The sequence below is a fragment of the Procambarus clarkii genome, chromosome 42 (assembly GCF_040958095.1).
Source record: "Procambarus clarkii isolate CNS0578487 chromosome 42, FALCON_Pclarkii_2.0, whole genome shotgun sequence".
NCBI classification, from domain to species: domain Eukaryota; kingdom Metazoa; phylum Arthropoda; class Malacostraca; order Decapoda; family Cambaridae; genus Procambarus; species Procambarus clarkii.
The window spans coordinates 32,311,918-32,326,806 of NC_091191.1; the positions used below are offsets into that span (position 1 = coordinate 32,311,918).

Here is a 14,889-nt window from a genome sequence, read left to right on the forward strand (position 1 = left end):
GTGAAGAGATAACAATGAAAAAAAACTTGCAAAGGTTGAAAAACTCTGTGAAATCATATCTGTTATGATAAGTTTTGACTAGCTGCACGCTATGTTTGCCTTCTCTCTCTAATCTACACACGCGATATGAAATGTGAATTTTGTTGACTGAAAGGAGTTTGATGATACGAATAGTAATTGCCGACATTGAGCTTAATCTCAAAACATAGTTTCTGCAAAAAAAAAAAAAATAACATTAAATTAGATGCGAGCTGCGATTTGAAAACAGAAGATGTGTGATGTGTGGCTTATTGTGTGGACTCTGGAGATATGATCTCCACATATAAGTTTATCAAGAAAAACGGTAATATTTTTCTTGTGTTTTGGATGTAATGGCTAAACACGGATGTCATTTTCAATAATGTTATTTGCTCATCCGACAAAGATGATTTTCCCCGTTACGTTACATTGTGTTACAGAGGGCTAAAACTGGTAGACCGTAATATTCTTATGGAAGGAGATGTAATGGAGATGGACTAAGTCCTACTTTATTTAAAAATGTCATTTTGGGCTGTAAAAGTTGATTGCGTTACGTTACATTGTGTTAGAGGGCTAAAACTGGTAGAGGACAATATTATATGGTAAGAGATGTGCTAAGTCATACTTTCATTTAAAAAATGACATTTTGGACTGCAAAAAGTTGATTTGCGATACGTTACGGTGTGTTACATTGTGTTACAGAGGGCTAAAAGGGGTAGTCAACAATTAATTATATGGTAGAGATGTAATGGAGATGGGCTAACCCTCACTTTCCGTTTCAAAATGACCTTTTGGACTGCAAAAAGTTGATTTGCGTTACGCGACGTAGCGTTACAATGTGTTACTGAGGGCTAAAAGGGGTAGACGCCAATATTTTATATGGTGAGAGATGTAATGAAGATGGACTAAGTCATACTTTCATTTAAAAATGACATTTTGGATTGCAAAAAGTCGATTTGCGATACGTTACGTTGTGTTACATTGTGTTACAGAGGGCTAAAAGGGGTGGCCATCAATTATTTATATGGTAAGAGATGTAATGGAGATGGTCTAACCCTCACTTTCCGTTTCAAAATGACATTTTGGACTGCAAAAAGTTGATTTGCGATATGTTACGTTGTGTTACATTGTGTTACAGAGGGCTAAAAGGGGTGGCCATCAATTATTTATATGGTAAGAGATGTAATGGAGATGGTCTAACCCTCACTTTCCGTTTCAAAATGACATTTTGGACTGCAAAAAGTTGATTTGCGTTACGTTACACTGTGTTACAGAGGGCTAAAAGGGGTAGACGCCAATATTTTATATGGTGAGAGATGTAATGAATAAGGACTAAGTCATACTTTCATTTAAAAACGATATTTGGTCTGTAGAAAGTTATGTTACATTGTGTTATAGAGGGTTAAAACTGGTATACGGCAATATTCATAAGCTATGAGATGTAATGGAGATATAGTGTTTGGCTAAATGGAGTTCACATTTCAATAATGATATTCGGACAACAGCCAGAAAGTTGATCTCCACGTTACTTAATGATGATATAATGCGATGCAATCATGTGCTTATATTTTATTTGTGTTAGAATGTAAGGGCTATAGGAGTTTGTCTAGACTTGCATACATTTTCAAACGCTATTTATGTAGGCAGTAGAAAGACTGGTTTCCCATTACGCTACATTGACTGTGTTACAAGAACTGAAAAACAGACTTAACCCAGAGCTATTTCACTATCGACTCACCGGTCTTATTCTCGTCGATTGGTGTTTTACATTGGATGATGTAGGTCTTAAGAGAGACAGCCTTGATGGAGAAAGATACGTGAACAGCGGCAGCAGGAGAAAGGAACTGATGTTACTTTCCCAACTACTAAATGATCTGGAGAGAGAGAGAGACTGAGAGACTGAGAGACAGAGACTGAGAGATTGAGAGACAGAGAGACAGAGAGACAGAGCGACAGAGAGACAGAGAGATAGAGAGATAGAGAGACAGAGAGAGAGAGAGAGAGAGAGAGAGAGAGAGAGAGAGAGAGAGAGAGAGAGAGAGAGAGAGAGAGAGAGAGAGAGAGAGAGAGAGAGAGAGACTGAGAGACAGAGAGAGAGAACAGCAAATTATGATTTGTTATAATAATAAGATTGAAGACCTGCTTATGACTGGATATTCTTAAAAAAATGCTATTTCAGCAAAGAATGGTGATACTAAAGCTTAGTTGAACATCCGGTCTGGGAAGGGGGCAGTGATGGTTCGGCCATGGAGGGGGTGGTAGGGGTAAGGGTAAGTGGGGGTGGACGGGGAGAGGGTAAGGTCGAGCCATTTACATCCTCCATCTCAATACACCTCAAACCATCACGAAGGTGAGACTGCAGCGAGAGGGGCTGCCGGTTCATTCATTCAGGAGTGTTGCTATGGATGTAGGACGGAGAGGTGATGGAGATTGAGTAAACATGCATACATTTCAATGATATTTATTTGGCCAGCAGATGTTGTGATCACAGTTAACAAGAACAATTGTAGGTAGAGATCGCATCTCCGTGACGATGTGAAATGTTTCTCTCTTTTAGTAAATGCTAACCTACTGACTTTGACTGAGTTTACTAAGTGAAGTGTCGTGTGGTGGACTTTAGAGAGGGAGAGAGACAGAGACAGAGACAGAGACAGAGTGAGAGATAGAGAGAGAGAGAGAGAGAGAGACAGAGAGAGAGAGAGACAGACAGACAGAGACCGAGAGAGAGGCACAGAGACAGAGAGAGAGAGAGAGAGAGAGAGAGACAGAGACAGAGACAGACAGAGAGACAGATCGTTACTCTTAAAATGAAATTTGGGCAAAGAACGAACGAAGTTGGTATATTCTCCACGTTACATTAATGATATTGGGTAAAGAACGAAGTTAGCATATTGGTCATGTTACCTTACAAGGATGTAAGGGTGAGAGTGAAGGCGGGCTTGAAAATTGACATGGTGATCATCCTCTGATGCGTTGTCAGTCTAAGTGAAATGGAGAAAGATATGTGAACAGCGGCAGCAGGAGAAAGGAAAATGATGTTACTTTCCCCAACTATTAAATGATCTGAAGAGAGAGAGAGAGAGAGAGAGAGAGAGAGAGAGAGAGAGAGAGAGAGAGAGAGAGAGAGACAGAGACAGAGACAGAGACAGAGACAGAGCGAGTGATAGAGAGAGAGAGAGACATGGGGACAGAGAGACTGAGACAGATAGAGAGAGAGAGACAGGGAGACAGAGACAGATAGAGAGAGAGTCGCAGACCCTGGCGAAACGCAATGGTAATGGGTGTCCCACCACTTCCGGTGACGTAAGAGAAATACCCAGACTAGTTGGAAAGATGACCAGTCAGGCTCCAACCTGCGACCAGTACGCTTACCCCGTCGCGACATTGAAAAACGCTTTAGGTAATGGTACACTCCCCTCCTGCAGGAGACTTTGCCCTCATCCTCACACACACACTTAGCTCTTCCTGTAGGGGACGTTAATGGTTTGTCTAACCACATAATGGCCCGCTGCAGTCTCACAACGAGAGTGACTTCTCTCTTTCTTGACCCGAACACAGAAAAAGCCAGGTGCAGCCCCGTGTCTTTTCCATGCATTTCTTACAAACATCACTTAAGACCTTCCTGTAGGGGAGTCAATGGGTTTGTCCAACCACATAATGGTCCAGAGCACTCTCTCCAGACGAAGGGGAAACTCCATCCAGCTCCCATCCCAAAACAACATAACAGACCGTGCTGCCTTCTCCTCTCATCTACACACTAACTCACGATCAACTCTTTTACTCCTTCCTCCATCTTCCTTCTATTTTCTTACTCTATCACTTGCTAAACACACACATATTCATTTCACTCCTTCCTCTTACTCCACCACTTACTCTCACACAACAAGATCTCCAATCTTTCCTGACCACTTACCTTAACCCCCGAGGACTAGACCCGCGCGCGCGGGGTGGGGGACCGCACCTGCTCGCCCGCCACTCAAGACCGACACGCGTCAAACTTCCGGGAAATTCCCCCAAAACCTGTGCGACTAGAACCGCGCGCACCACCTGGCACTCATCAACATGACCTCCCCTCTTTCATGACCACATACCCAAACACAACACGCTCACACGCGTCCGAAACACGCCAAAACTTCCGGGAAATTCCCCCAAAACCTGTGCGACTAGACACACGCGCGGCACCTGTCGGCTGGCACTCAAGAGTGCCACCTGGGGCAGCTGGTGCGCGCGGTTCTAGTCGTATATTTCACTACTGCAGTGATCACAAAGAAATCAGATTTAGCATAGAATGGAATAGACCAGTAGGAGAAAATTCTGTTAAAGTGCCAGATTTTCGAAAAGCTGATTTTAATAGCCTAAGAAATTTTTTGGGTCAAATTGATTGGAAAGGCTTGGGTATGGGGTGTGGGCCGGTCTTGGAGCGAGACATGAACCCAGCGATAGGTGACTTAAATGGGGATTTCGATGTGGATTCAATATATAACTTATTTAAGAATATTCTAAACAAAGCACAGGAACGTAGTATACCATACAAATTGAATAGATCGTATACTAATGACCCAAAGTGGATAACAAAGAATTTGAAGAACCTTATAGGTAAAAAGAGAGCTTGGTACAAAAGGATTAAAAATGGGGAGGTCACTTTAGAACAGGAATTCGTACAACTGGTTAGAAATGTTAAAAAAGAGATAAGGAAAGCAAAAAGAAACTATGAAGTTCGCATAGCAGGGCAAGCAAAGACAAATCCTAAAGGGTTTTTTCAGTTATATCGTACTAAGACTAGGAAAAGGATAGGTCCATTAAAAACTGAGACAGGTCAAATAACAGATAGTGATGAAGAGATGAGTAGTATTTTTAATAAATATTTTGTATCTGTATTTACTAAAGAGGAACTTAACAATATGCCTTCAGCCGAACAAGTCTATGTGGGTGGGGACGAGGACAGGTTGACGAGTTTAGCAGTTACCAGGGAGGATGTTCTTAAACAAATAGTTAAACTCAAACCAAACAAATCCCCAGGGCCGGATGAAGTGTTTGCTAGGGTGCTTAAAGAATGCAAAGAGGAGCTTTGTGACCCACTGTCAACCATATTTAATAAATCAATAGAGTCAGGCAGAGTGCCAGAGTTTTGGAAAGTTGCTAATGTGATACCAGTTTTTAAGAAAGGAGATAGATCACTTGCGTCAAACTATCGACCAATTAGCCTAACGTCTATTGTGGGAAAGTTACTCGAATCTATAATAGCAAATAAAATTCGTCTTCATCTTGAAAAACATAAATTAATAATTGAGTCGCAACATGGTTTTATAAATGGCCGTTCATGTTTAACAAATTTGTTATCTTTTTATTCTAGCATTGTTGAGGCAGTTGATAGTGGTAAGGATTGCGATGTTGTATACCTTGACTTTAGCAAAGCTTTTGATACAGTGCCACATGAAAGACTGATTAAAAAAATAGAGTCTCATGGTATTGGGGGTGCTATATTAAGCTGGATTAGGGCATGGCTATACCAAAGGAAACAGAGAGTTAGTATAAATGGAATCAAGTCAGAGTGGGAAAATGTTGTAAGTGGAGTGCCTCAAGGCTCTGTCCTGGGACCTCTGTTGTTTATAATATATATAAATGATTTAGATTCAGGTTTGAGTAGCAACATTTGCAAATTTGCCGATGATACGAAAATCGGTAGGGAAATTAATTCGGAGGAGGACTCACTATCACTTCAAGTTGATCTAGATAGGGTTTTGAAATGGTCAAAGGATTGGCAGATGCAGTTTAATGCTGATAAATGTAAAGTTCTGAGGTTAGGTAATGATGATAGAGTTACAAGATACGAGCTAGATGGTGTTGTGATTGCGAAGTCGGATTGCGAAAGGGATCTGGGAGTTATGATTAGTAAGAATTTAAAACAAAAGGATCAATGCATAAATGTTCGTAATAAGGCAAATCGGACACTTGGATTTATTAATCGCAGCGTTAGTAACAAGACACCTGGTGTGGTTCTCAAGCTATATCTTGGTCTAGTTAGGCCCCATTTAGATTATGCAGTTCAGTTTTGGTCGCCATATTATAGAATGGATATAAATTCACTTGAACGTGTCCAGCGTAGGATGACTAAGTTAATTCCCCAAATTAGAAATCTTTCATATGAAGAAAGATTAACAAAGCTTAAGTTGCATTCACTGGAAAGGCGAAGAGTTAGGGGTGACATGATAGAGGTTTACAAGTGGATGAATGGACATAACCGGGGGGATATTAATAGGGTATTAAAAGTATCAACACAGGACAGAACACGAAACAATGGATATAAATTGGATAAGTTTAGATTTAGGAAAGACTTGGGTAAATACTGGTTCAGTAACAGGGTTGTTGATTTGTGGAACCAATTGCCGCGTAACATTGTGGAGGTGGGGTCCCTCGATTGTTTAGTTAGGCCCCATTTAGATTTTGCAGTTCAGTTTTGGTCGCCATATTATAGAATAGATATAAATTCACTTGAACGTGTCCAGCGTAGGATGACTAAGTTAATTCCCCAAATTAGAAATCTTTCATATGTAGAAAGATTAACAAAGCTTAAGTTGCATTCACTGGAAAGGCGAAGAGTTAGGGGTGACATGAGAGAGGTTTACAAGTGGGTGAATGGACATAACAAAGGGGATATTAATAGGGTATTAAAAGTATCAACACAAGACAGAACACGAAACAATGGGTATAAATTGGATAAGTTTAGATTTAGGAAAGACTTGGGTAAATACTGGTTCAGTAACAGGGTTGTTGATTTGTGGAACCAATTGCCGCGTAACATTGTGGAGGTGGGGTCCCTCGATTGTTTCAAGCATGGGTTGGACATGTATATGAGTGGGATTGGGTGGTTATAAATAGGAGCTGCCTCGTATGGGCCAATAGGCCTTCTGCAGTTGCCTTTGTTCTTATGTTCTTATGTTTCAAGCACGGGTTGGACAAGTATATGAGTGGGATTGGGTGGTTATAGAATAGGAGCTGCCTCGTATGGGCCAATAGGCCTTCTGCAGTTACCTTTGTTCTTATGTTCTTATGTTCTTATATCTATCTGTGTGAAATAGTTTAAATCCATATATTTGATATTCAGCTAATAGTTCTCTATTTTCTACATTCATCCACGTTTCGGTAAGTGCAATAATATCTATTTTTTCTGTGCAGACAAGAGCATTTAATTCGTTAATTTTATTTCTTAGACTTCTACTGTTAGTGTAATATACCCTAAGTGAATTGTTATTTTGCGGACCTTCTCTTTCCCTGATCGTTTTGCCAATTCCTTTCTCCCACAAACACATACTTTTATTACCTCCTTCCTCCAAATCAATTCCCATACCTCTATCTACTAACAGTTTAAACCCAAACAAACACCTCTAACCACTTCTTCTAACGAGTTCGCAACAGCAACAACCCCAGCTCTCGATAGATGCACCCCATCACGAGCATACATTTCATTTCTTCCATAGAAGTGTTCCCAGTTGTCTATGAAAGATATTGCATTTGATTTGCAATATCTTTCCAGCCGGCAATTGACACCAAGTGCCCTCGATATCCATTCATTTCCCACTCCCTTTCTTGGAAGAATGCCAGATATGATCGGGATTCCTCCCTTGCTCCTAACTAACTCTATAAGAACATAAGAACAAAGGTAACTGCAGAAGGCCTATTGGCCCATACGAGGCAGCTCCTATTCTATAATAGGAGCTCCTATTCTATAATAATATTCTATAATATTCTATAATAGGCTGGGTTGGTTCCCCAAATTGGGGATCTTTCGTGTGGGGAAAGATTGACGAAGCTTGGGTTGCGTTCGCTGGAGGGGCGAAGAGTTAGGGGTGACATGATAGAGGTTTACAAGTGGGTGAATGGACATAACAAAGGGGATATTAATAGGGTATTAAAAGTATCAACACAAGACAGAACATGAAACAATGGGTATAAATTGGATAAGTTTAGATTTAGGAAAGACTTGGGTAAATACTGGTTCAGTAACAGGGTTGTTGATTTGTGGAACCAATTACCGCGTAACGTGCTGGAGGTGGGGTCCCTCGATTGTTTCAAGTGCGGGTTGGACAAGTATATGAGTGGGATTGGGTGGTTATAAATAGGAGCTGCCTCGTATGGGCCAATAGGCCTTCTGCAGTTGCCTTTGTTCTTATGTTCTTATAACCACCCAATCCCACTCATATACTTGTCCAACCCGCGCTTGAAACAATCGAGGGACCCCACCTCCACCACGTTACGCGGCAATTGGTTCCACAAATCTACAACCCTGTTACTGAACCAGTATTTACCCAAGTCTTTCCTAAATCTAAACTTATCCAATTTATATCCATTGTTTCGTGTTCTGTCCTGTGTTGACACTTTCAACACCCTATTAATATCCCCCCGGTTATGTCCATTCATCCACTTGTAAACCTCTATCATGTCACCCCTAACTCTTCGCCTTTCCAGTGAATGCAACTTAAGCTTTGTTAATCTTTCTTCATATGAAAGATTTCTAATTTGGGGAATTAACTTAGTCATCCTACGCTGGACACGTTCAAGTGAATTTATATCCATTCTATAATATGGCGACCAAAACTGAACTGCATAATCTAAATGGGGCCTAACTAGAGCAAGATATAGCTTGAGAACCACACCAGGTGTCTTGTTACTAACGCTGCGATTAATAAATCCAAGTGTCCGATTTGCCTTATTACGAACATTTATGCATTGATCCTTTTGTTTTAAATTCTTACTAATCATAACTCCCAGATCCCTTTCGCAATCCGACTTCGCAATCACAACACCATCTAGCTCGTATCTTGTAACTCTATCATCCTTACCTAACCTCAGAACTTTACATTTATCAGCATTAAACTGCATCTGCCAATCCTTTGACCATTTCAAAACCCTATCTAGATCAACTTGAAGTGATAGTGAGTCCTCCTCCGAATTAATTTCCCTACCGATTTTCGTATCATCGGCAAATTTGCAAATGTTGCTACTCAAACCTGAATCTAAATCATTTATATATATTATAAACAACAGAGGTCCCAGGACAGAGCCCTGAGGCACCCCACTTACAACATTTTCCCACTCTGACTTGATTCCATTTATACTAACTCTCTGTTTCCTTTGGTATAGCCATGCCCTAATCCAGCTTAATATAGCACCCCCAATACCATGAGACTCTATCTTTTTAATCAGTCTTTCATGTGGCACTGTATCAAAAGCTTTGCTAAAGTCAAGGTATACAACATCGCAATCCTTACCACTATCAACTGCCTCAACAATGCTAGAATAAAAAGATAACAAATTTGTTAAACATGAACGGCCATTTATAAAACCATGTTGCGACTCAATTATTAATTTATGTTTTTCAAGATGAAGACGAATTTTATTTGCTATTATGGATTCGAGTAACTTTCCCACAATAGATGTTAGGCTAATTGGTCGATAGTTAGACGCAAGTGATCTATCTCCTTTCTTAAAAACTGGTATCACATTAGCAACTTTCCAAAACTCTGGCACTCTGCCTGACTCTATTGATTTATTAAATATGGTTGACAGTGGGTCACAAAGCTCCTCTTTGCATTCTTTAAGCACCCTGGCAAACACTTCATCCGGCCCTGGGGATTTGTTTGGTTTGAGTTTTACTATTTGTTTAAGAACATCCTCCCTGGTAACTGCTAAACTCGTCAACCTGTCCTCGTCCCCACCCACATAGACTTGTTCGGATGAAGGCATATTGTTAAGTTCCTCTTTAGTAAATACAGATACAAAATATTTATTAAAAATACTACTCATCTCTTCATCACTATCTGTTATTTGACCTGTCTCAGTTTTTAATGGACCTATCCTTTCCCTAGTCTTAGTACGATATAACTGAAAAAACCCTTTAGGATTTGTCTTTGCTTGCCCTGCTATGCGAACTTCATAGTTTCTTTTTGCTTTCCTTATCTCTTTTTTAACCTTATCTCTTTTTCCTTTAACTTTTTTAACCACACCAGGTGTCTTGTTACTAACGCTTCGATTAATAAATCCCAGTGTCCTATTCGCCTTATTACGAACATTCATGCATTGATCCTTTCGTTTTAAATTCTTACTAATCATAACTCCCAGATCCCTTTCGCAATCCGACTTCGCAATCTCAACACCATCTAACTCGTATCTTGTAACTCTATCATCATTACCTAGCCTCAGAACTTTACATTTATCAGCATTAAACTGCATTTGCCAATCCTTTGACCATTTCAAAACCCTATCTAGATCAACTTGAAGTGATAGTGAGTCCTCCTCCGAATTAATTTCCCTACCGATTTTCGTATCATCGGCAAATTTGCAAATGTTGCTACTCAAACCTGAATCTAAATCATTTATATATATTATAAACAACAGGGGTCCCAGGACAGAGCCCTGAGGTACTCCACTAACAACATTATCCCACTCAGACTAGACCCCATTTATACTAACTCTCTGTTTCCTTTGGAATAGCCATGCCCTAATACAAGTTAATATAGCACCCCCAATACCATGAGCTTCTATTTTTTTAATTAGTCTTTCATGTGGCACTGTATCAAAAGCTTTGCTAAAGTCAAGGTATACAACATCACAATCCTTACCACTATCAACTACCTCAACTATGCTGGAATAAAAAGTTAGCAAATTTGTTAAACATGAACGGCCATTTGTAAAACCATGTTGCGACTCATTTAATAATTTATGTTTTTCAAGATGGAGACGAATTGTATTTGCAATTATTGATTCAAGTAACTTTCCCACAATAGACGTTAGGCTAATTGGCCGATAGCTTGACGCAAGTGATCTATCTCCTTTCTTAAAAATTGGTACCACATTAGCTACCTTCCATGACTATTGATTTATTAAATATGGTAGACAGTGGCTCGGAAAGCTCCTTTTTGCATTCTTTAAGCACCCTGGCAAACACTTCCTCCGGCCCTGGGGATTTGTTTGGTTTTAGTTTTTCTAATTGTTTAATTACATCCTCCCTGGTAACTGCTAAACTAGTCAACCTGTCCTCATCCCGACCCACATAGACTTGTTCGGCTGAAGGCATATTGTTAAGTTCTTCTTTAGTAAATACAGATATAAAATATTTGTTAAAAATACTACTCATCTCCTTGTCATTATCCGTTATTTGACCTGTCTCAGATTTTAATGGACCTATCCTTTCCCTAGTCTTAGTTCGATATAACTGAAAAAACCCTTTAGGGTTTGACTTTGCTTGCTCTGCTATGCGAACTTCATAGTTTCTTTTTGCTTTCCTAATCTCTTTTTTAACATTTCTAACCAGTTGTATGAATTCCTGTTCTAACCTGACTTCCCCATTCTTAATCCTTTTGTACCAAGCTCTCTTTTACCTATAAGGCTCTTTAAATTATTTGTTATCCACTTTGGGTCATTAGTATTCGATCTATTCATTTTGTATGGTATACTACGTTCCTGTGCTTTGTTTAGAATATTCTTAAATAAGTTATATATTAAATCCACATCGAAATCCCCTTTTACGTCACCTATCGCTGGGTTCATGTCTCGCTCTAAGACCGGCCCACACCCCATACCCAAGACTTTCCAATCTATTTGACCCAAAAAATTTCTTAGGCTATTAAAATCAGCTTTTCGAAAATCTGGCACTTTAACAGAATTTTCTCCTACAAGTCTATTCCATTCTATGCTAAATCTGATTACTTTGTGATCACTGTTCCCTAGCTCACTCCCTATTTCGATGTCATTAATTTGTGTTTCCCTGTTAGTTAACACTAAATCTAAAATATTATTTTCCCGCGTTGGTTCCTTAATGTGTTGCGTAAGAAAGCAATCGCCAATTAATTCTAGAAAATCTCCTGCTTCACTATTCCCTGTTTTGTTCACCCAGTTTATTCCACTAAAATTAAAGTCACCCATGACATAAATACTGTTAGATCTAGATGCTCTAGATATTTCATCCCATAGATGCTTTGCTTCCATTCTGTCTAAATTTGGTGGCCTATATATAACTCCTATTATAATATTATTTGCTTTTTCGTTTAATTCTATCCAAATAGTTTCTGTGTGTGGCTCAGTTTTGATTCCGTCTTTGAGACTACATTTCAAATTGTCCCTAACATATATGGCTACTCCCCCTCCTCGTCTAATATATCTATCTGTGTGAAATAGTTTAAATCCATTTATCTGATATTCAGCTAATAGTTCTCTATTTTCTACATTCATCCACGTTTCGGTAAGTGCAATAATATCTATTTTTTCTGTGCAGACAAGAGCATTTAATTCATTAATTTTATTTCTTAGACTTCTACTGTTAGTGTAATATATCCTAAGTGAATTGTTATTTTGAGGCCCTTTTCTTTCCCTGATCATTTTGCCAATTCTTTTCTCCCACGAACACATACTTTTATTACCTCCTTCCTCCAAATCAATTCCCATACCACTATCTACTAACAGTTTAAACCCAAACACCTCTAACCACTGGTTCCAACGAGTTCGCAACAGCAACAACCCCAGCCCTCGATAGATGCACCCCATCACGAGCATACATTTCATTTCTTCCATAGAAGCGTTCCCAGTTGTCTATGAAAGATATTGCATTTGATTTGCAATATCTTTCCAGCTGGCAATTGACACCAAGTGCCCTCGACATCCATTCATTTCCCACTCCCTTTCTTGGAAGAATGCCACATATGATCGGGATTCCTCCCTTGCTCCTAACTAATTCATTGGCTGTCCTAATTCTCTGTATTAGTTCCTCACTCCTAACTCGCCCAACGTCATTACCCCCTGCACTAATACAAATAATGGGTTTGTTCCCATTTCCCATCATAATATCATTCATGTTTTCACCAATATCACCAATTCCAGCTCCCGGATAGCAAACCCTTAATCTGTTCCCCCTATCTCTGGCACAAAACGTTCTGTCTAAATACCTCACCTGGGACTCTCCCACGACCAAAATTCGCTTCGGTACCGCCTGACCTTTCTAGGCAGCCTGAGGGGCCTACGCTCCGCCGTTCCTCACTGATTTCCTCGTTGCAGGCGCACTATAGCACTCGTCCTCCAACACGGCAAATGAATTTGCCGTCCTTAGGGCGTCTGTAGGCGGCCTTGTCAAGGTCTTCTTAAGACCCCTGTCTTTCACTGCTCTCCACCATGAGGTCTCGTCAACACTGGTCTCCTCCTTCGTTTCCTCTCGAAGTCTCAGCCGTCGTACCTCCTCCCGCAGGGAATCCATCTCTGCTCTCAGAGCTCCAACCAAACTCACCAAATCATTCACTAATCCTTCCATTATTGCAATAATAATGTTACTCCAGAGCTCCAGCTAACACAACCTCTCACTGTGACAGCACCTGACTGACTCCTGTCAGATTTGTAATTTCGAACACGTTTTGTATCGTGGGAGTACATCGGATTGGGATTAGTGTACAGAGGGACGTGGAGGATTCTAGTTTCGGACAAGTGTTGTAGTCCTTATACCAGCACACAGACAGGAACTGGTGTTCAGGAGGAAAAGATGATACGAGTTTTTGATAGATTTTGTACTTACGCTAGAGAGTGCACTGAGGTAGAGGGAAGGTACCGTCCAGAGGGAAGGGACGGTACAAGATTCGAAACAGCTTTAGACGTACCTGTGGGAGTAAAACAAACATGGATTAGAAAAGGTGAGGAAAGATTTAAGTCATTTGCCTATAATTTTGCCATCTAGAAAGGTTTCTGAATCACATCATGTTGAAACTATTGGCGTGTGTAATATTAACGAGAAAGCGCTAAGCTATTGCGACTATGTAGCCCTTGGAAGTAAGATGAGGATGAGGATTTGGGATGGCACGAGAGGGAAGGAATGGTGCCCAACCACTTGGACGGTCGGGGATTGAACGCCGACCTGTATGAAGCGAGACCGTCATTCTACCGTCCAGCCCAAGTGGTTAGACATGAATGTGGGAATGAATAGACTGTACACACTGGAATGGAACTTGACCTGAAGATTATTTTAGTTTTGTCCTTTTCTTCCCAAATAAGTACTCTTGGTGGTCGTCATCTATATCAAATAAATCCCTGCATCTCCGGGACTCTGTAGGACGTATAAATATTTTTGCTTGATAAGGGAAGATACAGTAGAGTGCACTGTAATAATGTGTGTGTGTGTATGTATATATATATATATATATATATATATATATATATATATATATATATATATATATATATATATATATATATATATATATATATATATATGCAACAATGATCACAAAAACACTGATCCAAGTATGCAGAATAACCACATGTGAAAAATAGAAAATGCTTAACGCGTTTTCGGCTAATTCGCCTTCATCAGAGCAAAGTAGAATGAAGATAAGATTGCTGATCAGACCTTTATATCCGCCTGGGCAGATCACCTGACCACCAAAAATAAGTGGAGGAAAGAAATTATAAGAAAGAAGGTAACTGCAGAAGGCCTATTGGCCCATACGAGGCAGCTCCTATTAATATCTCCAAGTGCCATACGTGTTAAATGATTGCTATATTGTTTTGACGTGCTATATTGAGGTTTAAATGGGGATCCAACTTGTACATACCGGGGCTCACATTAAGGCTGTTGTTACAATGTTTGATCAGAGCAGACTCGATCACGTTTCGTTCAACAAAATCCTTACTTTTAACAATACATTTTGCCCCTGTGAAATCGATAGAATGATTACATAAACTGGAATGTAAATACAATGCACTGGATTGCTGGGCTGTACGAATAGCATATGAATGCTGTTTTAAACGCGAGGAAAGAGATTTACCTGTCTGGCCGATGTAAACACATGCACACTCATTTCAAGGGATGGAATACACACAACCTGCTACAGACGA

The 14,889-nt window shown here is 39.9% G+C and overlaps 1 protein-coding gene across 1 annotated transcript in view; it reads left to right on the forward strand.

Annotated features, from left to right (window-relative positions):
• LOC138373517 (uncharacterized) overlaps positions 1-14,889 on the forward strand; it is a 67,666-nt gene that overhangs the window by 36,951 nt on the left and 15,826 nt on the right. The window lies entirely within an intron of this gene.